Genomic DNA, 14,884 nt, shown 5'->3' with positions numbered 1-14,884 from the left:
CGAGGATGGTCGGCCTCCCGGCGGGGGCTGAGGGAGGTGATGCTGCAGCGTTTGCAGCAGACCTGCTGAAGCAGCTGATGGGGGCCGAAGCCTTTCCGCGACCGCCAGAGCTGGAGGGCCCCCCCGCCGATGGTGATTAGGTTCCACAGGTTCGTGGACAAGGAGCGGGTGCTGCGGTGGGCAAAGTGCGCCAGGAGCAGCACGTGGAACAACAATGTTATCCGCATTTACCAGGACCTAAGCCAAGAGGTGGCTCGGCGGCGAGCAGCCTTTAGGAATGTCAAGGAGGTGCTGTTCAAGAAGCATGTGAAGTTTGGTCTGCTGTTCCCAGCTCACCTATGGGTCACGCACCAGGGTCAACACCACTACTTCTCCGAGCCCGAAGAAGCGATGGATTTTGTGAGGGACCAGGGGCTGGTCCCGAAAGGAGGCCCCAAGGACGCGAATTAGGGCCCAAGGATTACCGTGGGAAGGTACGCCGAATGGGCCTGGACTGCTGCTCAACGGTTTGCTAGGCCAAAGGGGCCAAGTGGAACATTTGGGACTCTTTCCTTTGTTCATGGACATTGGTTTGGGGGGTTAACCCCCTTTTTTTTCTGTTGTCTCTCTTTTTTCTTTTGGGGGGAGGGGGGGGGGGGGTTGTTGTGCTTTTTCCTCTTTTTTCTGTTTGGGCTGATTTGTACTTTTTGGTGCAGCTCGCGGAAGACACGAGCCGGCTTGCCCCAGTGGGTTGGAGAGGGGGATGGGGCGCCAGGGAGTGGGGAGGAGGATGGGGAAACAATGGGAATGAGACAGGAAGGCGCCGGAGTGCTGAGTCACCGGGCTAGCAGATTGGCTAGTCAAGGGAGTCAGGTGGGGAGGGGGAAGGAGAGGTCACAGCCAGTAGATGGGAGGGGTGGGGGTATCGGGAGATGTGGTTGTTGGGAGGGGGGGGGGTAGTTCTGCTGAAGTGGGAGGGACTTGATATAGGCACTGGAGAGGAGGTCGAGGGTGGAGGCAGCCAAAGGGCGGGCCAGGAATGGCGCGACGCACGGGCCGGGGGCCGGCCCGAGAAAGGCTATGGCTGATCGGCGGGGTGGGGGGGGTGGGCTGTGCTCCCCGACCAGGCTGATCACCTGGAACGTCAAGGGACTGAATGGGCCGATTAAGAGGGCGCGGGTGTTCGAGCACTTGCGGGCTCCGAGGGCTGACGTAATTATGTTGCAGGAGACACATCTGAAAGTGTCTGACCAGACCAGGCTAAGGAAAGGCTGGATTAGCCAGGTCTTCCACTCGGACTTGGACTCGAAGTCCAGAGGGGTGGCAATCATGATCAACAAGCGCGTGCAATTTGAGGCAGAGGTCATATCCGCAGACAGGAGGGGCAGATACCTGATGGTAAGGGGCAGACTGGAGGGGAGAAGAGTGGTGCTGGTGAATATATATGCCCCGAACTGGGATGACGTGGACTTCATTACTAGAGAGTGCTGGGGAAGATCCCGGACCTGGATTCTCGCAGGCTAATAATGGGAGGGGACTTTAACATGGTCCTTGACCCGACTTTGGATCGGTCGTGTCCCAGAACGGGTAGACTCTCAGCAATGGCAAGGGAGCTGAAAGGGTCTATGGAGCAAATGGGGGCAGTGGACCCCTGGAGAGATAGACAGCCAACAGGAAGGGGCTACTCGTTTTACTCGCACGTCCATTAAGTATATTCTAGGGTAGATTTCTTTGTACTAAGCAGGGACTGTAGGGGGAGGTAAAGAACACGGAATATTCGGCAATTACTATCTCAGACCATGCCCCGCATTGGGTGGACCTGCAGATCGGGGGAGCGAGCTACCAACGCCCGCAATGGAGGTTAGACGTGGGACTGCTGTCGGAGGAGGGGATCTGCGAGAGGCTTCGGAGATGTATGCAAAATTACCTGCAGGTGAATGACACGGGGGAGGTCTCAGCGGCGACCCTGTGGGAGGCGCTAAAGGCAGTAGTGCGGGGGGAGCTGATTTCAATTGGGGCCCACAGAGCCATGGCAGACCAGGCAGAGATGGATAGATTGGTCAGGGAAATGGGTCGGATAGATGAAGAGCACGCGGAGTCCCCGGGGGAGGTTTTACTCAGGGAGAGGCAGAGTCTACAGGCGGAACTGGGGGCACTATCCACGTGTAGGGCCGTGGAACAGCTTAGGAAGGCGAGGGGAGTGGTGTACAAGCATGGGGAAAAGGCTAGCAGACTGTTAGCGCAGCAACTCAGGAGGAGGGAGGCGGCCAGGGAAATAGGTAGAGTGAGGGGGGGGGCGCGCAAAGTGGCGGATCCGGCAGAATTGAATAAGGTATTCCGGGACTTCTATCGTAAACTGTATACTTCGGCGCCCCCGCCTTCCCAACAGTAGGTGGGGGGCGAGTGGAAGAGCTGGGGGCCGGGATTAGAGTAGAGGAGGTATTAGGGGCCTAAAGGCCATGCAGTCGGGGAAGTCCCCGGGGCCGGATGGATACCCAGTAGAGTTCTATAGGAAGGTCTCTGAGCTGGTGGGCCCGGTCTTGGCGAGGGTTTTCAATGAGGCAAGGGACAGAGGGACCCTGCCGCCGACGATGTCACAAGCCACTATATCACTGATATTGAAGCGGGGTAAAGACCCGGAGGCGTGCGGGTCCTACAGGCCAATCTACCTGATTAATGTAGGCGCCAAGCTCCTGGCAAAGGTACTGGCGGTTAGAATGGAGGACTGCGTACCGGAGGTGATTGCGGAGGATCAAACTGGGTTTGTGAAAGGTAGGCAGCTGGCAGCCAACCTGAGAAGATTACTTAATGTGATAATGATGCCCCCAGTGGGTAGGGAGCTGAAGGTAGTGGTGGCAATGGACGCCGGGAAGGCCTTTGACCGGGTGGAGTGGGACTATCTATGGGAGGTGCTCGGACGGTTTGGGTTCGGGGAGGGATTGGATCAAATTATTATATCAGGCCCCGAGGGCCAGCGTCAGGACCAACAGAGAAGTGTCGGAGTACTTTAGGTTGTACCGAGGGACCAGACAGGGCTGCCCGCTCTCCCCGCTGCTGTTTGCGCTGGCCACAGAGCCGCTGGCGATTGCGCTGTTAGCCGCAGAGGGATGGAAGGGGATGGTGAGGGGCGGGGTTGAACATAGGGTCTCTCTTTATGCAGACGACCTGCTCCTGTACGTGTCGGACCCAGTGGCCGGATGGGAAGTATACTGGGAATGCTGAGGAAGTTCGGCCAATTCTCAGGATACAAATTAAATACAGTCAAGAGTGAAATGTTTGTGGTCCAGGCAAGGAGCCAGGAGAACAGATTGAGAGGGCTACCGTTTAGGCTGGTTGAGGAAAATTTCCGGTATTTGGGAATCCAGGTGGCACGAGACTGGGGCAGGCTGCACAAGTTAAATTTGGCCAGGGTGGTGGAGCAAATGAAGGGAGAGTTTCGGAGATGGGATGCACTCCCGCTGTCATTGGCAGGGAGGGTGCAGACTGTAAAGATGACAATCCTCCCTCAATTTCTGTTTATTTTTCAGTGCCTCCCGATCTTTATCCCACAATCCTTCTTCAAGAGAGTTAATGGGATGATCATGAGCTTTGTCTGGGCGGGAAAATCCCCGCGGGTGAAGAAGGCGATGCTTGACAGGAGCCGCAGCGAGGGAGGGCTGGCATTGCCGAGTCTGATTAACTATTACTGGGCGGCTAATATCGCTATGATAAGGAAGTGGATGGTGGGTACGGGGTTTATCTGGGAGCGGGTGGAGGCGGCTTCGTGCAGGGGCTCCAGCTTGGCAGCCCTGGTCACGGCTCCTCTACCGCTGGCCAAGTACACCACCAGCCCGGTAGTGGTGGCGACCCTGCGGATATAGGGCCAGTGGAGGAGGCATGTAGGGGAGATGGGGGCGTCTGTCTGGGCGCCAATCTGCGACAACCATCGGTTTGCCCCCGGGAGTATGGATGGGGGGGTTCCAAGTATGGCGGCGGGCGGGCGGGGGAAGGGTGGGTGATATGTTCCTGGAAGGGAGCTTTGCGAGTTTGAGGAGCTTGGAGGAGAAATTTGGGTTGGTAAGGGGAAATGACTTTAGATACCTACAGTTGCGGGACTTTGTTCGTCGACAGGTCCCATCTTTCCCACGCCTCCCGCCAATGGGGATCGTAGACAGAATAGTCTCTAGGATGGAAGAAGGGGAGGGTAGAGTCTCGGGTATTTATACGGTGCTCATGAGGGAGGAAGGGTCCCAGACAGAGGAACTGAAACTTAAATGGGAGGAGGAGCTAGGCGGGGAAATGGAGGATGGGCTGTGGGCAGAGGCCCTGATTAGGGTAAATTCGACAGCGACATGTGCTAGGCTCGGGCTGATTCAATTTAAGGTCGTTCACCGGGCCCATATGACGGTGGCTCGGATGAGCAAATTCTTCGGGATAGAGGACAAATGCGCTAGGTGCGCGGGAGGACCAGCGAACCACGTTCACATGTTTTGGGCATGCCCTAAGCTGAGGGGGTACTGGGAGGGTTTTGCGGGGGTCATGTCCCGGGTGCTAAAAACAAGGGTGGTGATGAGTCCAGGGGTGGCAATTTCTGGGGTTTCGGAAGACCCGGGGGTCAAGGGGGAGAAAGAGGCCAATGTTTTGGCCTTTGCTTCCCTGATAGCCCAGCGACGAATACTATTGGCGTGGAGGGACTCAAAGCCCCCGATGACTGAGTGGTGGCTTGCGGACATGTCGAGTTTCCTGGGTATGGAAAAAATTAAGTTCGCCTTGAGGGGATCTGTGCAGGGGTTCGCCCGGAGGTGGCAACCATTTATTGACTTCTTTGCGGGAGAGTGAGCGTCAGCAGGGGGTGGGGTGGGGGGGGGGGGGGGGGGGTAGAGTAGAGGGGAAAATATGGCGGGTAGTACCGGTGGGAGAGGAGCGGGCTTGTGCAATATGTTACGATGGAAGTATTGAAAGTACGTTGATGTTTGCACATTTTTGCCTTTTTTGTTTTCTTTCTGATGATGTCTGTAACTGTTTATAAAGACAAAAACTACCTCAATGAAATTGTTTATTAAAAAAAAAGGTAGATTGGGCACACAGGAGGCCGCAGGTGGGGGAGCTGCCGAGGACGATGGTGGTGAGGGTGCATCAATATTTGGATACGGGGGGGGTTAAAACGGTGGGATGTTGGCATCAGGGGGGTTTGGAGATCTGCAGTTTGTTTGTTGGGTTAATGTGATTTATTTTAATATTTTTATTGGTATTTTCCAGTTTTTGGGTCAATGTGTTGTTCTTCTGATATAAAAAGCCTTCAGCAAAACACATATTTTTAAAAACCTGGAATTAATTTCTAACACCATCATCGGTGTACAGACACCAAATGGAATACAGTGGTTCAAGAATACACCTCACCACCATCTTGAAGGGCAATTCGGGGTGGTAAACAAATACTGGCCTTACCAGTAACGCTTAAATCCCATGAAAGAATACCATAACACAGACCCTTAAAGTTCCAAAATAAATTTCCATTCAATCAGCTACATTCATTGATTTCATTGAAATCCATCATGGATTTTCTCACAAACCTATTTCCCGAAGCTAACACAGTATCAATAGAACAAAAATCATGCAGGGCTCACATACCATTGCTATCCATGATGGAAATGTATGGACATTGCTCAAGACAGAATCCATCTTGGCTGTGATGTTCCTACGGAGTGTCTTTCAGACAGAGATAGATAGATTCTTAATTAATAAGGGGATCCAGGGTTATGGGGAGAATGGGGATATGAAAAATCTCAGCCGTGATTGAAAGGCGGAGCAGACTCAATTGGCTAAGTGGCCCAATTCTGCTCCTATGGTCTTATCTCAGTAGCCTACTAATGTTCACTTTCTGGGCTAACGTATTGAACAATACACTATTGGGATTCCTGCAAGTACAAAAGTTTACCACAGAATAAATTATACTAGTCTACCACAAAGAGATGGGGCTGGATGAGGGGGAGAGAAAGATAAAACAGTACATCAAACTGTTGAGTGGGTAACAGAACTGCATTTAGTCTCACTAAACTGTTCAGACTTGAATGGTCTTATGTACTGTGAGTTGATTCTAGTTGAGACATAATAGTTAGAATTGACTCGTATGGTTCCAAGCCAAGTTATTAAAATTCAAGAACACTCAACTGTCATGCAGCATCTTTTGCTCAAAAAAAAAATCACATGCATGGATATTGGTGAAAGAACAAAAAAATCAGCAGAGTTGAGTTTCATCCCATGCAATTGATCCAGGAGGGTTTTCATAATCAACATTCAAATATGAATGCTAATGATAACGGAGGACTGCAAATGTAAACACACAAGACCATGAGTAAATTTTCAGGGATGAGAGAATTCAATTAATTTCAACGTAACTTAACAGACAAAAGACATATAAAGTTCGTACAAAGCACAGGAAATCCACACCACTTTCAAATTTTCTACTGTGAAAACAAAAAGTTACTTTTATAATCGTAATTTTTTTTTAAATTTAGAGTACCGAATTTTTTTTTCCAATTAAGGGGCAATTTAGCATGGTCAATCCACCTAACCTGCACATCTTCGAGTTGTGGGGGTAAAACCCACACAGACATGGGGAGAATGTACACGGACAGTGACCCGGGATTCGAACCCAGGTCCCCAGCGCCACAGGCCCAGTGCTAACCACTGCGCCACATGCCACCCCCGTTTTATATGTAGTAGTAATAATAATAATAATCTTATTGCCACAGGTAGGCTTACATTAACACCGCAATGAAGTTACTGTGAAATCCTCGAGTCGCCAAATTCCGGCACCTGTTCGGGTGCACAGAGGGAGAATTCAGAATGTCCAAATTACCCAACAGCGTGTCTTTCGGGACTTGTGGGAGGAAACTGGAGTGCCTGGAGGAAACCCATGCAGACACGGGGAGAACGTGCAGACTCCGCACAGAGTGACCCAAGCCAGGAATCTGGGACCCTGGCGCTCTAAAGGAACAGTGCTAACCATTGTGCTACCATGCCAAATTAAAAGTAAGCCTGTGTGACTGTCACTCAATTGCTAGAACTCTTACCGAGTTATACGGTTGTGGGTTCAAGCCCCAATCTCGGACCTGAGCACAAAACTTAAGGCTGACGCTTCCAAGAGCAAGAATTGGAGTGCCACACTGCTGAAGACGAACTGCAGCTTTTGACACAGTTAACCACATCTTCCTCCTCTAACATCTCTCTACTGTCGTTCAGCTGGATCACCTGATTCCATTCTTATCTACATAATTATAATCAGAGCATATGAAATGGTCTGTCTCTCTGCACCCTCTCCTTAACTCCAGTGATCCCGAAGGGACTATCCTTGGCCCCAACTTATTATTCATCAACATGCTGACCATATGAAGCATCATATTAGTTTTTACATGTGCACAGATGACAACCAGCTCTACCTCACTACCACATCTCTCAACTCTGTGCTGTTGCTAAATTATCAAACATCCAGTAGCAAATGATAAGAAATGTTCTTAAATTTAATAGAGAAAAGACAAAGCAGAATTTTAACTCCGAACTCTGTTCCCTCAAGACAGATTCCATATCTCATTCTGGCAATAGTTTAAACTTTGTTGGCCTAGAGAAACTCTTCCGACCACTCACATTAGCACGAAGGTCAGTGATCTAAATTAACATGGCTCAACTACACCCATCTTAGCTTATGTGCTGCTGAAACCCTCATTCATGGCTTTGATACTTCTAGACTTGCCTGTTCTAACACAGTCCTGGTTGATAGCCCATACTATATACTCTCCAAAAAACATCAAATCCATCGAAACTCTGCTGCAAAGATCTTAACTTGCAAGTCTTCTTCTCTGATCATCCTGTGCTCGCTGGGCTACAATTGGGACTTCAGTTACCTTGGCCTAATGTCTGGAATTCGATGCCACACCTGTCTGCCTTGCTTTCCTCATTTAGACACTCCTTAAAACTTACCTCTTCCACCCGGTTTTTGTTCATCTGACCTAATATTTGCATACGAGATTTAGTGCCATACTTTGCCTTATAATTCTCCTGTGCAGTGCCTTCGGACATTTTATTAGATTAACAGCGATATTTAAATAAAAAAGTTATTATTGTTCCTATATCTAAACTTTCCTACTTCTCTACAGTCCAGTTACACCTGAAGATTCATAGCTTGCTGCTCCTTTTCGCTCATGAATGGTCCAACTCAATCTTGTAACATTTTCCTTCCTCGACTTCAAAATCACCATCATATGGGAAAATAAGTTGAATTTCATCTTCAGCAAATATCAGTTAGTCTTTGTGCAACAAATTAAATGTATTTGAGGGTGGGAGGAGGGGTTGTGACAATGTGTTCGGAAAATTAGTCCATTCTCATTCTTTCAACATGACATTTCATACTCAAAACTACAATCTGTACCTTACATTGAAACTCAGCAACTGAACTCCTCCTCAGCTAAAGCATACACCACAACACTCTTCACACTTGCTTATTCATGTATGAATCCACACTGAATCACCAGAGCTTCTCCAAATACCCATAGCGAGTGCTGACATCCTAATCAGATCCTAAAAATAACCCGAGTTACTATCTTGACAATTCTGCATACACTAAACAAGTGAATCAGTTCCAACTGTGCAGCGTTAGGCAGACGATGGCTCCAATGATACCTTGTCAGCATTGCATAACAAAGCCCAAAAGAGTAGGCCCAGGCATGAATTCTGTTCTGAGTTAACCAACCTCAGCCCAGGCAAATGTGTTACAGTTGGTGTCAATGCCTCTGGAGCCGAGAGGGGAAAAGGTCAGCCAGTTTCATTCGAATGGATCTTGAGGTGCATCCACCTCATCTTTCAATTAGACACTTTACAGCCTTATGGGCTCAACATCTAGTTCAACAATTTCAGATCATGACAAGTGCTCTTTTTTCGGACACCATCATTCATTTTGTCAGTTAAATTACTCCTGCCTTCAACTCTATCGTATCATAGGCATTTCCTCATGTTCTTTCCTCCCTGCTGAACCACCCTTTGCCCATCATTCTATACTTGCTATAAGCCTTTACAAATTTTTCCAGTTGATGAAAAGCCACAGATGTGAAATATTTCCCACTCCACAGGTGCTGCCAGACCTGAACATTTCCAGCATTTTCTGTTTTTGTTTCAGATTTCCAGCATCACAGCAGTTCATCTTGAAATTAGAGCTAAATTGATTAAGTGAAGTTGGGAAGCACTTCGTCTATCCAAGGCAATGGAAACCAGGAACTCTCTCCCTCATTAGGCGAACTGAAGAAAATTCTATTAAGCTCAGTTTTGAAATAATGTAAGGGTCTTAAAGAATTGTGGAAATGGGGTTACCATACAAATCAGCCATGACCAATAGGAATGGTAGAGTAGGCGCAAGAAGGCATACTGTCCCCCCCCCCCCCCCCCCCCCCCCCTTTAGCCATAATATAATAATAATCTTTAGTATCACAAATAGACTTACATTAATACTGCGATGAAGCTACTGTGAAAATCCCCTAGCCGCCACACTCCAGTGCCTGTTCAGGTACACTGAGGGAGAATTCAGAATGTCCAATTCACCTAATACAGTAGCGCGTCTTTCGGGACTTGTGGGAGGAAACCGGAGCACCAGGAGGAAACCCAGGCAGACACTGGGAGAACGTGCAGACTCCGCACAGACAGTGACGCAAGCCGCAAATGGAACCTGGGGCCCTGGCACTGTGAAGCAACGGTGCTACGGTGCCACCCACTATGCTTTCAGTTTGAGAGGAGGGCAGACAAAGCAAGAGGGAAAAGCAGTGCATCATACTACGTTTAGACAATGTACGACACGGTATAACCATGTCATATACAACGGTGCTTTTTTAGCAGAGCATCATTATCAGATGGTCTCCACATAAATAATACTGCAGATAATACCACCAGCTGGTAATAGGTGCTGCTTGAGAGAGTTATTTGGTCTCAAGCGAGAGGCGAGGGCCTACAAAAGCTTTCTCAAATATAACTGGTTGTTTGCCTTACGTTATTTGCTTGTCGCTACCAGAGCTGTCGAAAATTGGGAAAATAATTTTGAAAACATCAATCCTCTTGTCAGTAACAAGAAACAAAAAGGCTCACATTTCTGCCTCTCAATGTATTAGCAATAGCAATAATCCACACTAGCTGAAGATAAATGGAGATGAATGTGGACACTGTAATGTTGATCAATAACAAAACATTAATACACACTTCCTTCACAACGGTAAATTTCTGCAAAGCTATCACAATGAAAACTGTTTTTAAAAAAAAACAAAAGTTGTCATGATAATTACATCACAAGACTTCCAACAATTAGGTCAACATCTTCCCACATTATAAAGATCCTGGAGGAGGGTACATCACGTTCAGACCAAATCTAAATTAAGCTGCTCTCATCAGTTCACATGTTACAGTTAAAGTTAAATTTAGATCTGTGATTATTTTAGAGCAAATCCATATTAATCATTTAAACAGATTCTGAGGAATAGTGGATGTGTACACAAATAATTCTAACCAATGTTAAATAAACATACATTTGCAGACCGAGACCAGTTGACCAGATATATCGCAAATCATTAAAACAATTTGGCAAGAAGCCAGAGAACACAATCATTCACATGGAGATATAAAAGAGCTTTAACAAGATGCCCACATTGTCGACACCAGTGGGATGCCAACAGAACTGAACAAATCTTAATTGAGTTTGGAAAAAAACGAACATGCAACAGGGTTGGCAAGCCAGTTAAAGTATGGCAACCAAATTCACAGTGAATTTAACAAAAACAATACAGCCCTCACAAATCAAGTGATACTTCGCAAAAGACATGCAAGGATTCGAATGCATTTACTAAGTATCCACCCCCTTAACCCCACATCATGACCTTGCTCCAGCCAATGCATGTTACTTTCTCCATCTCTACACAAGAAGCTTAAACCCTCAATTCTTTCAATATTTGTTTACTGTACATCTATTTCCTGCTCCAAAAGTGTGGTGGTGCTTTCACCCAACTGGTCTTTATGAATAAAATCCTAAGACACTCCACTTTTTTGCAAACTTTGAATGCTTCACGGGACACTGACAAAATCCAACACCCTATCCGCTGCACCATAGAGCCAGATGTGCCTCTCCAATTCTAAAAGCCTTCGCAAAATTGATTTTGACCATGTTATCGGTTTTCTCATGCAACTCTTCTTCAAACCTTCACAGTGTCCAGTCCAACGTCAAAATCACCATCTAAGATACAAGTTGTTCTTCTATTGCTGTGATTCCGATGCAGACTTCCAAGTGTTGCCATGGTTTTAAAAAATACATAGGTGCATAACCAAGTTCTAGTGCACAGAATGATTACATTTTCATTTCAAGGAATTGAAGCCTGCTTCTCCTGTCAACTGTGCATTAAAAAAACAAATCCAAACTTTTAAACAACATTATGGAAATTTTCCCAAAAAAATGTTACTACCAATACTGCAATTCAAGGATCATTCTGGTTATCACTGTTTAAGTTTTACCCACAAAAAACTTAAACTAATCTCATCCAATCATTTCATGAGTCAGGACAAACAAGATGCACATTGTTGCATGCATGCATTCTAATTTAATCATTTATGCCCTCTTTCTACTGAAGACTGACATTATTGTGATAGCAGGACAGACAATGGAATCTAATTTTCAGTTCAGCAACTGACATTGGCTGAGAAATTTAATCCGAGAGCGAGGGTTCACTTGTACCACTTCCTGTTCAACTGCGAGTTCAGCTTCTTTCAGAGTAATATGCTGACGTCATTTTGAATGAGCACTGACTTAGACCTCTTGATAATATCCAATATTCTATTATATCATTGCAAAATTGAACTGAATCACATATTCTTATTGATTTACCTCAATACGTACTACATTTTGGATTCTATTTAACGATATTAGGAATTGAAATAATGGTTTGGTTTTTTTTAAAACTTTGGTTTATGCAAAAGCAACAGTCAAACACGAGACATGTTTGAAAAAGATACTGGAGGTGCAGCCCGTCAATGTTAATCATTACTTATGTATTCCCCCACAACACAGAAAAAAATTAACTATATTCCAGCACAGTCCACAACAAAGTGGAATCCACTATATTAACAACTGTTCTATTGATATCGGAAAAACCATCTTTATAAACTGTACACACAAGTTACAAGCAATCTTAGATGCATGTTAGTTTACACACATTGAACTTGAGCAGGAAAGGCTGGAATTTACATCAGCTACACGATATTACTACAATTTGCGCTTTGACCTAGGCCAGGGGTCCACTACTTAGTTCCCTATGAGGATATTTCAGTTGTAAACCTGTAACGAGTATAGCTCTGTCGTCAACAGGAAGCTTATTTGCAAGCTAAAATGTACAACTAAATGCGTTTAAAACCTCTGGTGGCTCCAGTTTCACTACCGAGAATAAGCACATCCACTAAATACCAAGCAGCCACGTATTTGTTTTTGAATAAATTGTGGAATAGTGAACGCCAGGATGAAAACGCACACGGCGACTAAAGTCGAAGTTGCAAAAACAATTTACTTGGATCAGGAGCTTACTCCTATCATTTTAAAGTATCTCAGCAAATACCAGATAAGATTTAAAAGTGTACAAGTCAAAGCTCCATGCGAACGTCAGCAGTTTTATTCCGAAGCTTGGAACAAAAACAGCACAAAGAAAATCAGGCAATTTATATTCGTGGACTTACGTTCAAACATCTCTACTTTACAAAAGAAATAAGGACAAGTCGGCGGTTAACGAGAAGAAGGAGCCGAGTTACAAGGACTTCCCACGAAATGTACCAGATTAGGCACAAACAGGGTGTGGCTAAGAAATTGCAGGGTGATTTATGAGGATCTGTTTACTGTGAATTTTTTCGGGGGGAGGTGGCAAACCTGCGGGAGTTTGCGTTTAATTTCCACACACAAAAAAAAAGTGCCGTGGAACGACTTGTGTCGGAAAAGGTGATCAGAAACGAAACGAAGCCCCGTAAACTCTCTTGGGGGAATAATGCCTTCCCCCACCCACCATCCATGGGCGAGGAGTGTTTACAACACTGTCACATGGACCCGGACATGACTACAGCCATTCCTACTCGCTAAGAGGATTATTTAAACCTTTTCCGAACACGGAATAAAACTCGACTGAAACACCGGGGAAAAAAACGTCGAAGGAGTGGGGAGGCGCGACTTCGGCTGGACCCCGTGAATAAAACGAACGGGGAAGCTCGCTGTTGTTTTTTTTTTTAAATATACACACATTAAAACGAAATTTAAAAAAAAAGCACATCTCGAAATGTTCTCCATTTCCGATAAGGAAGTGATTTTAGCAAAAAAAAAACGTATTTCCCCCCCTCCCTCCGAACCCTGCAAAAAAAAACATCGTCGTCGGCACTTAAAGGCCGGGGTTTTTTTTTGTAAATAAAAAAAAAGAAAACAACCCACAGGTGGGGGGGGGGGGGGGGGGGGGGAGGATTTTTTTTTGGCCGGGGAAGGGGGGGGGGGGGTAAGAAAAAAAAAAGAGGTGAGGGCGGAAAATAAAATAAAACCAAACAAAGTGGCGCCAAAAAGTCTCCCGTCTTTTCTGCCGCGATGTCGCCGAATGTTGTTTTGCAGCTGGAAAGGCGACTTGGACATTTTGTTTGTGTTTGTGGGGAAGGGGGGGGGGGGGGGGGGGGGGTGAAGGAGTTTCTCCTCTCGGTCGATTGGGTGGGTGGGAGCCGCGAGTTGGGACGGAGGGAGGTTGGAGCAGTTTAATCAGCGGGGGTTGTGTTTTTTTCTGATCTCCTCTCCCCCTCTCTCCTTTCTCTCACACTCTCTCTCTCTCGATCTTTCTAACTAGGCCCGAATTGCGATTCTTTAAAAAAACAAACCCCGGTCCTGCGGCCTCCATTTTGCTCGAACCTCTCTCCACAAAAACACAGGCCCCGGCTCACACACACCGACCCACACTTCCAGAACATTCTTTATCTATTCCCTCCCCTCCCCAGAGAAACAAATATCTCTTCCTTACCTTTTTTTTCTCTCTCTCTCCCCACAACTGTTGTATTCCGGTTTCTCTCTCTCTCTCCCTCCCTTCTCGATATTTAGCTACGTTGATTTTTTTTTCCTACCCCGCTCTGTCTCTCGCCGGATAAAGTGCTTGGATCTTTTTCGACTGTTTTTTTTTATTTATTTTTTTTCCTCTCCCTGTCCTTTCAGGCAAACGGCCGTTTATGTCGTTGCGCTCACTCCGACTGAAGGTGAAGCTGCCATCTGGCGGACAAAGGGCAAGTGGAGTGGGGGGGGAAGGGAGGGGGGAGAGTAGGCAGGCGCTGCGCCCTCTATCGGGCAGCGCCGGGCCTTCCGGCTCGCCGGCTCCTCCTGTCGGCCCGGCGACGGGCGCCGCGTGTTCTCTGCTCAACCCCCCCCCCCCCCCCCCCCCCCCCAAGCCAATCGGCAGCCCGCCCGTGTCACAAACGGTCCTCCCCCACCCACCCCCTCTGCCGGTGGGAGGTTGCTGCTGCTGCTCCTGTCCGCCCAGCGCTCAATTCCTCCTCGGCATCACGCGCTGGGCAACAAAACAACTGGGAGACCCGGAAGCAGGCTGCCATCCCGGAAGTGGTGCAAAAAAAACAGAAGCAACCTCGTAATGGTGTCAGTGTTGCTCAACGTGTTTTCCTTATTGTGTCAGCTTGGGACGCAGTTTTGTCACAAGTACGGGATCCAGCAATGCGCCTATTAAACAATGTGATAATGCTCCGTTGCAAAGCCCAAACCCATCCGTGGTAAACGGTTCAACGCATCAGTGAGAGTGGAATTATTAAAAAGGTGCCATGGGATATCAATCTCCTGCTGGGAATTAACACAACCACACACGCTGCTGTGACATGACGTCTGAAGATT

At 47.1% G+C, this 14,884-nt stretch overlaps 1 protein-coding gene across 7 annotated transcripts in view; it reads right to left on the bottom strand.

Annotated features, from left to right (window-relative positions):
* Positions 1-14,285, bottom strand: part of stag2b (stromal antigen 2b) — a 246,641-nt gene extending 232,356 nt beyond the window's left edge. For 3 of the 7 annotated variants that reach the window (XM_038774990.1, XM_038774989.1, XM_038774991.1), the window contains exon 1: positions 12,709-12,862. The gene's annotated coding sequence lies outside the window, so the exon portion shown is untranslated. Of the gene's footprint in view, positions 1-12,708; positions 12,863-14,012 lie in introns of those variants that run through there. The other 4 variants (XM_038774985.1, XM_038774992.1, XM_038774984.1 and 1 more) reach the window with 2 other exon arrangements.
* Between the last annotated feature and the right edge of the window lie 599 nt (positions 14,286-14,884).

Source organism: Scyliorhinus canicula, chromosome 17 (genome assembly GCF_902713615.1).
Source record: "Scyliorhinus canicula chromosome 17, sScyCan1.1, whole genome shotgun sequence".
Lineage (NCBI taxonomy): Eukaryota > Metazoa > Chordata > Chondrichthyes > Carcharhiniformes > Scyliorhinidae > Scyliorhinus > Scyliorhinus canicula.
This window is presented reverse-complemented; position numbering and strand designations above follow the sequence as displayed.